Source organism: Silurus aristotelis (genome assembly GCF_946808225.1).
Source record: "Silurus aristotelis genome assembly, chromosome: 24".
In the NCBI taxonomy this organism is placed as follows: Eukaryota; Metazoa; Chordata; class Actinopteri; order Siluriformes; family Siluridae; genus Silurus; species Silurus aristotelis.
The window spans coordinates 2,496,763-2,507,291 of NC_139597.1; positions in this window are offsets into that span (position 1 = coordinate 2,496,763).

Consider the following 10,529-nt stretch of genomic DNA (forward strand, 5'->3'; position numbering starts at 1 on the left):
AAATGATTTTAGCAAATGACTGCAATATAACAAAGAGTGAAAAATTTAAGGGGGTCTGAATACTTTCCGTACCCACTGTATATGAGCTCATTTCGCAATAATGTTTAACACAAAGCGAAGCCTGTCTTTTTCCAGACTAAATGTATTCCAGATGTACCAGAGCTCACTTTCCCAGACCATTCATCTTAATCAAATGAACGGGTCAGAGGTCAAGAGGACATGCATAGTTTGCCCGTTCTCATTTTCCCAGCCATGGCTCTTAAGTCGAATACAGATACTACATATTTAAGATATTACATATTTAAGATACTATATTGGCAAGTGCAAAAAAAATTTGTGTGTGTGTGTGTGTGTGTGTGTGTGTGTGTGTGTAATAAATATATATACATACACACACATTTTATTAATTATTTATATAATGATACTGAATCAGAAAGAGTTTTATTGCCAAGTGTGTTTGCATTTACAAGGAATTTTGGGTTGGTGACAGAAGCTTCCAGAACACAGAGGCAACAACACCGATAATACAAAAAATAGACATGTGAATAAAATATAAATAAATATGGAATTGCACATATTTGATACTAAATATAAAACACTTAATGGTATTGTACAAAAATAATAAAATTAATAAGTGGTGTTGCATATATTTATAAAAAAAAAAAAAAAAAAAGTAGGACAATATAAATATACAAATAAAGAAATGGTATTGCACAAAATATGGAAAAGAAAAGAGATTTTTATTGGATACTTGAATGAATGAATGAATGAATGAATGAATGAAACAAAACAATAAAGAAAAATATCTCAGCAGATGATTGAGGTTCTGGATTCAATCAGAATCTAGGCCTTGTATTTCTAAGGGCAGGAGCGGAACTTCTCGTCCTTGACTCCTGTTTACTGCCGAATAAGTTAAATCTGTGCATTGCTTGAATTCCTAGTTAGACGGCTATAAACATCTAATTTAAGGAGCAGATCGTTTTTAGTTCACAGCTCTACAGTCTCAAGTTTAAATCTGATCTCAGATTAAAGTCAGTCCACACTACAAAAAATATCCGTCTAAATACAAGAAATAAGAGCATGATTGAAGAAGATCGTGTCTGGAAACAAGTCAAAAGATCTGATATTAAAGTAAATAATATTTACACTTCTTCAAATGTATTGAAATGAAAAAAAACATGAGGCTTTAGAAAAGAACAAAAACAGTTTGCTTTTCTAAATTTGTGTGACGAGATTTTAAAAACAGTGTTAGATTTTTATCATGCCCAAACAAAACTTCATTCTTGGAGAAGTTTTCCATACGATCTACGATGCCCATGGTGCCTTTTCTGATATCAGGGAAGAATCACACAGAGTGGAGCAATGTTCTTCTTCAGTTTATTGCAGGCAACAGACAACTATATATATACACATTGGAAAGAAAGCCTGACCTAAAGCTGTTTCCTGTTTGGATAAGAGGATGTACTAGCCGGAGATGTGTGAGCCCAGATAAAGACTCTCTGTTTACCTTACATACTTACATCCTAAATATTCTATAGACACTGAACAGACAAAGGAATGTGTGTGAACCAGTTTGAGAAACATCTCAACACTAACAATGGCCACTTTAAATCATTTATGATTTAGCATCACACATCAAAACATAGGATGTTCTTCCTGGGAACAGAGTCGACATAAACTGCAGTGAAAAGATTAAAACAAAAACAACAGATTCCATTTCATTCCTGTTTCAATACAGGCTTTAGTAACATGTTCCTTAACGGTTCTGTTTGTTCTCTCTACCACTCCAGCTGACTGTGGGTGAGAGGGAATATTAAAATGCTAATCAATTGCTAAGCTTTTTGCCAAAAGCGAAGCGAAAGGTGTGCCGTTATCACTTTCAATCACACTTGGAATACCAAACCTAGAGATGATCTCTCGTTATTATTTTGACAACTGTTTAAGCATTCTCTGTCACACATGCAAATGCTTCTGGCCACTTACTGAATCTGTCAACTATAACCAACAGGTATCTCAAAGTTCCTACAGGTGGCATATGTGTGAAATCTATCTGTAGGTGTTGGAAAGGTGGCTCAGGAAAAGTAAGTGCAGTACGTCGTGCAGGTTGATGTATGTTAGTTTTAGCACAAGTCAAACATGAATCCTACACTAGCTTGGTTGTAAAAGTTTTTTAATCGGACACGAAACAGGCTGAAACTAATGGGAATCTATATGACTAGACAACCTCTAGATGACACCCAAAAGAAGGAATGTCACAGATGGTAAAATTCAGCGATTCTCATTGGTGCATCGGTTACAAGTTGGCGTTTGTATCATAACGCATGCTTTTTAATATTTTTGCATCTTTAAAAAAAATTATTTCTATGTGCAATATTTGTATTATTTAGAAAGTGACCAGTGATTTTGGCCAATATTTGATATGTAGATAGATTTCTCGTCGCTTAACTGTTTCTCTCAGCACCGCTGTTGCTACGTGAATATGACGTATCACAACACTACGGAGACCAAGGCGTGTCCTGAGAGTCACATAGAATACAGATTAACATGGCAGAGGTAGAGCTGTGACTTCCTGCAGACACAACAGGAAAAGAAACTCTTTTTTCTTTTTTTTGCACTAAAAAGGCCTGTTTGTGAAAGTAATGGAGTTAGAACTCACATTAATCTCAAGTCATGGACTGTAGTGTTTTTTATAATTGCACTTTAATTTGTAAAGGTGTTCTTTTATTTTAAAACAGGTTTCTAGTTTATACCCTTTTGTCCTTTTTGAACTGCACTAGTGTCCCACCACCCCACCTCCTGCTGTTAAAAAATAGTAACTCTCTCAATTTTAATCTGAGTAAATATTAAAGATCTGTAATTTTACATGTGCTTAAGTATATTTTCATTGAAGTAACAGTATTTTAACTTGAGCAGAGGTGGCAAAAGTACACACATCCTTCACTTAAGTAGAAGTACATGTTTTAAAATACTGACTAGACTTTTTTACTCAAATTAAAGTAAAGAAGTTTGGGCTCTGACATGTACTTAAGTAAAAAGTAGCCATTACTACTACCTGTTTTATTGTCACGCTGGTAACTGGATCTCATGTCATATTAATATTAGGGATGTCACTCGTTTAAAATATTTAATCGCGATTAATCGCATGATTGTCGTGAGTTAACTCGACTTAATCACACAGGTAAATGCAAATTAAGTAGAAGTAAGACAGAGTACATGTGTGTGAATGAGAGGGAGGGCAGTGGAGTGATGCGGTTGCAGGGAGAAGAGGTGGAGAAGGTGGAAGAGTTCAGGTACCTGGGGTCAACAGTGCAAAGTAATGGAGAGTGTGTTGGAGAAGTGAAGAAAAGAGTGCAGGCAGGGTGGAGTGGGTGGAGAAGAGTGATAGCAGGAGTGGTTTGTGATAGAAGAGTATCTGTGAGAGTGAAAGGGAAAGTTTATAGGACTGTGGTGAGACCTGAGATGTTGCATGGATTAGAAACAGTGGCATTAAGTTAAAGACAGGAGGTGGAGCTGAAGGTAGCAGAGCTAAAGATGTTGAGGTTTTAGTTGGGAGTGACGACGATGGACAGCATTAGAAATGTGTTTATTAGAGGAACAGCGCATGTAGGACATTTTGGAGACAAGGTGGGGGAGGCGAGAGATGGTTTGGTGCAGAGGAGGGACACGGGGTATATCAGTAGGATAATGCTGAGGATGAAGCCACCAGGAAGGAGGAATAAAGGAAAGTCAAGGAGGAGGTTTATGGATGTGGTGAGGGAAGACATGCAGGTAGTTGGTTTGAAAGAGGCAGATGTAGAGGACAGGGGGTATGGAGCCGGATGATCCGCTGTGGCGCCCCCTAATGGGAGCAGCCAAAAGAAGTAGAAGAAACATTTGTTTTGCTGTTGTGCTGAGGTCTCAAATCAGCACCAAAATCCGCCAAGATGCACACAATTAACTCCTCATAATAACAAGAAAAATTAAAAGTCAATAGTTGCCTCACAGACATTATAATTATATGTATAGAAATATGTATAGCTTTCGTTTCGGCTAATGGATACAGGAATAGACAAATTCAGTTTAAGCACTGTAAGGAATTGTTTTGTCCTCTGTCACGTGGACAGGATTTACCTTCTGTCGCGTGGACAGGATTTGCCCTCCAATTCAGCCTTTCCTTTCGATCTTTGATCTCCTACGTGTGCACGGGGAAGTCTCAATGAAACACACGAGTCAGCCTTTCAGAGAGAAGTTCCAAAGCTTCATTGTGTCACACATGAATATATACCGTAGCGAAGGGGACTGGAAAGTCAGTGTGTGTGCGAACAGAAAAACGGTTGACGATAACAACTCCATATCTGGTCATGTTATTCGTTAGGAGAAGCAACAAAACACAGATTAACGCGTACCAAAAGGCGACAGTTTGGGTGCATAAAAAGAGAAGATAAAGACAAGAACTGACTGTTCTGGGTCAACATAACCTAGGACAAGTTTATTATGACTGCTGATCAAGGATGTTTTACAAGCACCAATCACAAAAATAGACTAAGTGTAGACTACAGGGTTGTGATGCCAAAGTGTCAGGTTTTATTTCAGCAGAAACAAAGTCAGACCGTTCCATGGAAGTGTCCAACGTTAACACAGCCTTTTTATACACATTTCTACAATTCTTCATAAGATTAATTACTTTGTTGTTGGTCAACAATAATAACATCTGTCACTAACATCTTTAAATAACTAGATCATTTTCAAGGCCGATGGCACAATGGTGGCAGCTCCCATCGCCTCTAATTGTTAAAAAATTTAGATTTTCCTAATTGTTGACTGTTTTATTAAAACCTCGTTCTGTTGAACTTCTGTTTCCGGGGAGTTGTTCCGGCCTGACATTCACACAATCACTAGACTCCTACTTCCATTTATCTGTTATTAATTAAATGTGGCAAAAATAATTATGGCCATGGCCTTGGCCCGTCTATAACCTACTAACATGAAGTCATCGCAGGTGTCTCAGTCCAGGCCCTGGCCTTTCCCACCCATCTCAATATTTCAAAAAGTTGTGAAAGCTTGGTGCAGACCTTGGCCCGGCCATGAAGCCACCACATTAAAACATCTGCTAAGGCACCTGCTTGATAAAGTGATGCTTTCATACACCACAGTCACTTGTTTTGGATATACTTACTAATTGCAGCAAGATCAAAAAGTACAAAAAGATAAAGGTTCAGAGATAAAGGTTCGGGTTCGTATAGACAGTAGAAAATACCATACTTTTTATTCATAAATGTATTATGTCTATGAGGCGAGTATTTACTGAAATTTATATTGTTTTATTGATTTGTCTGTGAAGAGAGATGACAGAGACGGCAGAGAGCGCCCTCTGCCTGTTTTCTTAATTTTACAAAAGCACAGCATTTTGCTGTTATTATGAGTGTTTACAAATAAAAGTAGACCCTTTACAGATTCAAATGATGTATTGCTCTCATCTGTATGATCAAAAAAGTATTCTTTTTGTTCGTTAACATTTTTTTAAAATTTAGTTTTAGGTTCTTATGAGGAAAAAAATGCATGATCCTTCTATGAGTCATATTCAATCACTTCTACACATATACACTTCTCCTTTCATCTCTCTCCCTCTCTGCCCTCAATCTTGAATCTACCTTTTTCCAGATGTGTAATCTTTCGTTCAAAAATGGTATCCAAATTTCTCACAGGCCCTTTTGTATGAATGAGAGTGGAAGATCTTGCTGTAGTGACCTGCTTTATTGCTCTGACCTCAACCAACTTTTGAGATGAATTGTGATGAATTGTATGTGAAATAGACATGAAGGCAAACCTGGGGCATATCAGTGGGCACCTTTCCTTATTTACATGTTTTTATCATCCTGTGTGTGTGTGTGTGTGTGTGTGTGTGTGTGTGTGTGTGTGTGTGTGTGTGTGTGTGTGTGTGTGTGTGTGTGCGTGTGTGTGCTGGGGTGCTGAGTGTATGTCTCTCCAGTGACCTTGACTGGAGATAGTGGTGGAGCCCCAAACAGCAGTATTGCACCAGTCAGCCTGAAGAACATCTCAGGGTTTTGATGTCAATTTCTCTTTTGAATTTCCCTTTCATCATGTGCAAGTGTGTTTGTCTATTTTTGATGTCTTACAGCAATGATTGTGGTAAAGCTAAAGCATGCCAGTGTCTTTATAAATGACATCTACATCATAAGGTGAACAATCCGGCCTTGGATTTGATATCTTCACCGGAACTACTCAGCGCCCTTTCATTATTTTTTTGAGCTTCCCCCTCCTCTGCAACATCCTTCATGCTGCAACTGTATCAAAAGCCTTCACCCAGACTGAACTCTCCATGTCGTTTCCCAGTCCTCTTTTTAACACGATCATTTAAAACTGGAAGATCTCAGCGTTGTGTCTTCTTTTCCTATATTTTTCTTCTCACAGAGGACAGGCGGAAATTTCCTCTGAGAACAGGAAGACGAGGTTCCACAAGCATCTCACCACCAACATGAAACTTACTTCTCTTTATATACAGTTCAGGCCTGTTCCTCCCATTAGTCTAGACTAATCACAATTTAGTGCATGTTAAATTCACATTATCTTCATGAGGTCATTATGTTCTGAACGTTCACTTGGTCACGCAATACCCATTCAATTTCTGGTAACCATCGTTTCTGCACATGGGACGGGGAGGTGGTAGCTTAGTATTAAACACCAGTGATGGACAAAAAAGAAGTGAATGAAATTTGTTACTGTACTTTTACACGTATCTGTACTTTACTCAAGTATTTCCAGAGGAGACTTTTACTTGAACTTTACTACATTTCAAAGTCAAATATCCTATTTTTTACTCAACTACATTTAGTGAAATCAGTCGTTTCTTTTAAATTTATGTGGATAAAAACTGATCAAACACGCAGCGAGAAACCAATCGGGATCGAGCACACGCTCTGTTTTACACGTGTTCTGATTGGCGCTCGGTGTATCTACTGATCACCAACATACAATTCAGCGTCAGTTTAACAGCAAGCTGAACATTTACAGAGGAATAAATGATGAAGAAACTCCGGACTACATTTAAATTTTACTTTAATTAATACCATTCTATTAAAAGATCAGTGTGCTGAGAGTCACATTTGAGTCTTTTAAAAAAAAACTGAGGTGATTAAGAAAAGAGTCTTGTGATAAAAATTATAATGGGAACATTACAGTTATAATAAATCACAGTACTTTGGATACTTAAGTTGATCCACGAATCTCACTCTCCCGTGTTCTGTATTGTTTAAAGACTATAATCAAACTCTTGATGTCACCCAAATGAGGATGGGTTCCCCTTTTGAGTCTGGTTCCTCTCAAGGTTTCTTCCTCATAACATCTAGGGAGTTTTTCCTTGCCACAGTCGCCACGGCTGCTCATCAAGGATAAATACACATCGTTCACCTTGACTGTTGATTTCTGTAAAGCTGCTTTGAGACAATGTCTGTTGTGAAAAGCGCTATAGAAATAAACTTGACTTGACTTGACTTGACTTGACTAGAATGTGGCATCTTATCGTCTTGTGCGTATCCCCCAAGTTGCCAATGCTTTGTCTTGTCTCTCCTACCCCTACCTTGGAAAATGCTACTATTCATGATGATAGTGATGGTGCAGCTTCTTGTGTCAGTGTGGGTGGCCATAACTATGGTCCTACTTCTCCTGTTGGTGAAGTTGACAGTGGCAGTGATTGTTCTGGGGCGAGCAGGAGCAGATGCAGCCAGGGCCCCCTCCAGCTGCAAGATGGGGTGAATTTAACTGAAGATGTGTTATTCCCTTTTATAGCCTGCACTTGGGGCGAGTTTCACTGAAGATGTGTTATTCCCTTTTATGGCATGCATTTGGGGTTTTAATAAACTTCCCCTTTATGATTTATTCCAAACGTCTGTGTGTTATTTCCGTCTGTGTTGGATGGGGACCCTTTGCATGTTTATGAGTGTTAGGGGCACTGCGGATTTTTTACTTAGTCATGAATAAGATTTTTTTTTCTTCTACAAAGTACATTTGAAGGCAAAAACCTTTGTACTTTTTAAAGGGACACTGTTACTGAAGTAATATTTCACAGAGTGTATTTTGCTCAAATACATGGTTTGTGAACTTCGTCAACCACTGGTTAACACATTGGACAATGTTGGGCCCCTGAGCAGGGCCCTAAACTCCATAGCTGCTCAATTGGATAAATTAGATAAATGTAGGTAGTTCTGGGTAAAAGCCTCTCTTAGATGGCTTTTTATATATCTTCTGTACCATATATCTTCTCTATATATTCTCATCCGTTATCTCCAGATGGCCACAGGTGCTTCTTGCAATAGTCAAAACCAGTTACTTTGCCTCACTTGGTCTTCATCTGAACATCTGGGTGCCCTTCTTCTGCACTTTTCCTCTATAGCATTAACACTATGGTATGTTTTGCCCTCTGCATATTCCTTAACATTTATGATGATTCACATGTCTTATGGCCTGTTTCTTGTTGGCTGTCGTATGCATACATTATATCTTCTTGTATGTTCTCAGCTGAATCTCCTGCTGTGATCAGGCAGTTTCTGTGTGTCCCATGTGTTGGTTGAACGTTAAACTTGATGACCTTTGGCAGGGCATTTGGATCTCGTTATCCCTTGATCCCTTCTTCTCTGCTTCTCCAGAGCTCCACTCTAAAACATCTTACCTTTCCTATGATGTATATTTCTTGTCTTGATGGAGTGTAGATGTTGCTTGGAATGAATCTTCACAGACACTGTTATTTCCTTGTAAATAAAGTTTATTTAACACAGAAATTCAGCATCTTCACGAGCCTCCTGGATCAGCTCGGAGCCGCCGTATGGATGAATCGACGACTCCCGATCCATGGCTACACACACATTAAATAGTTTGCCCGTTCTCTGGGTCCGCCTCTTAATGTATACCAGATGTATATGATCTCATTTCGCAATAATGTTTAACACAAAGCGAAGCCTGTCTTTGTCCAGACTAAATGTATCCCAGATGTATCGGGCTCCCTTTCCCAGCTCCCTTTCCCAGACCATTCATCATAATTATCTAATGAACGGGTCAGAGGTCGTCTCCCAAGAGGACATGCATCCTGGATCATATTCTATACTTCGGCTCATACTGATTTAAGGATGACAGCCCGTCTCATTTTCCCAGTCATGGCTCTTAAGATAAACACAATGGGCCTTTCATACATTTGGCTTAAAGGGAAACATCTGGCCAGACAGTTCAGTATAGGAGCAGAGAATTATCTTCAGCTCCTTCATGAATTTCATCAGAAGAGAAATAATCTGAATTAAGGCATTCAGATACTACATATTTAAGACATTACATATTTAAGATACTATACCTACATCTGTTAAAATCAAGAACACACACACACACACACACACACACACACACACACACACACACACACACACACACACAGACTAAAATAAAAATGTCTAATATTCCTTATAAACTCATTAGAAAGTTGCTACTGTAGAAGGATAAAGTTAATCAAATACACACACACACACACACACACACACACACACACACACACACACACACACACATATATATATATATATATATATATATATATATATATATATATATATATATATATATATATATATATATATATATATATATATAAATATATATATATACATACATGTATATGTAATTTCTATTAAAATGTTCTTCTGATGTGTGTGCATACAGGAAAGTGCCATGTGTGTTATATATGTATGAAATATTATAGCTTGTTATGTGAGGGTGTCTGTACCTAGACATTTTGGAGCCACCATTGTATGTCCCAAATTACACAAAGATGTTGTGTGAACAATGTATGGATGGAGAAGTGGGATGTATTGAAATGCATTTGTGGTCCAAGCCAATGTCGGGCGGTCAGGACCAGAAAAGCCTTCTTTGCTGGCCCAAACACTATCAGAGTCACTGACCTACATTTACAACCTAAATTCTAATATTTGTTCCATGAACTTGTATTAATTTATTTCCAACAGTCTCTTCTCTTCATAGCGTTTCTCTCGGCTGCACTGCTTCCAGTACGTGTATGTGGATATTAGATTTTTTTGTCCAATCAGATTTTAGCCTCCATGTGCTGTTAATCTAATCTGCCCAGGGCCTTCAAAATCAGTACTGCTGGCCTTTTTACCATAAAGAGTATTATGAATAAGTGTGTTTCTTTACCCAATCAGATTCCATATTCAAACAAATAACAGAAGTAAGGAAGGAAAAGGTTACAACATGATCAGCATGAAAACAAATAACTTAGCAATTGCAGTCAACGAATTGTTAAAGAGTCATCATACCTGTCAATAAAGACACATAAAAACTGTGGGGGAAGTTCTGACAGCAGATGCTTCCCTGAGTGTTTCACCAAATCTCCTTAAATACCCAAACCACCACAAACACTCCTAAATTCAAAGTCATAAAAGGCTTGCGAAACCTTTGCTGGGACTTGAGGCGACCTAAAAACCATTAGCACCTAGGATAATAACCACCACCTGAAAAAAGATCTTATTTAGGAC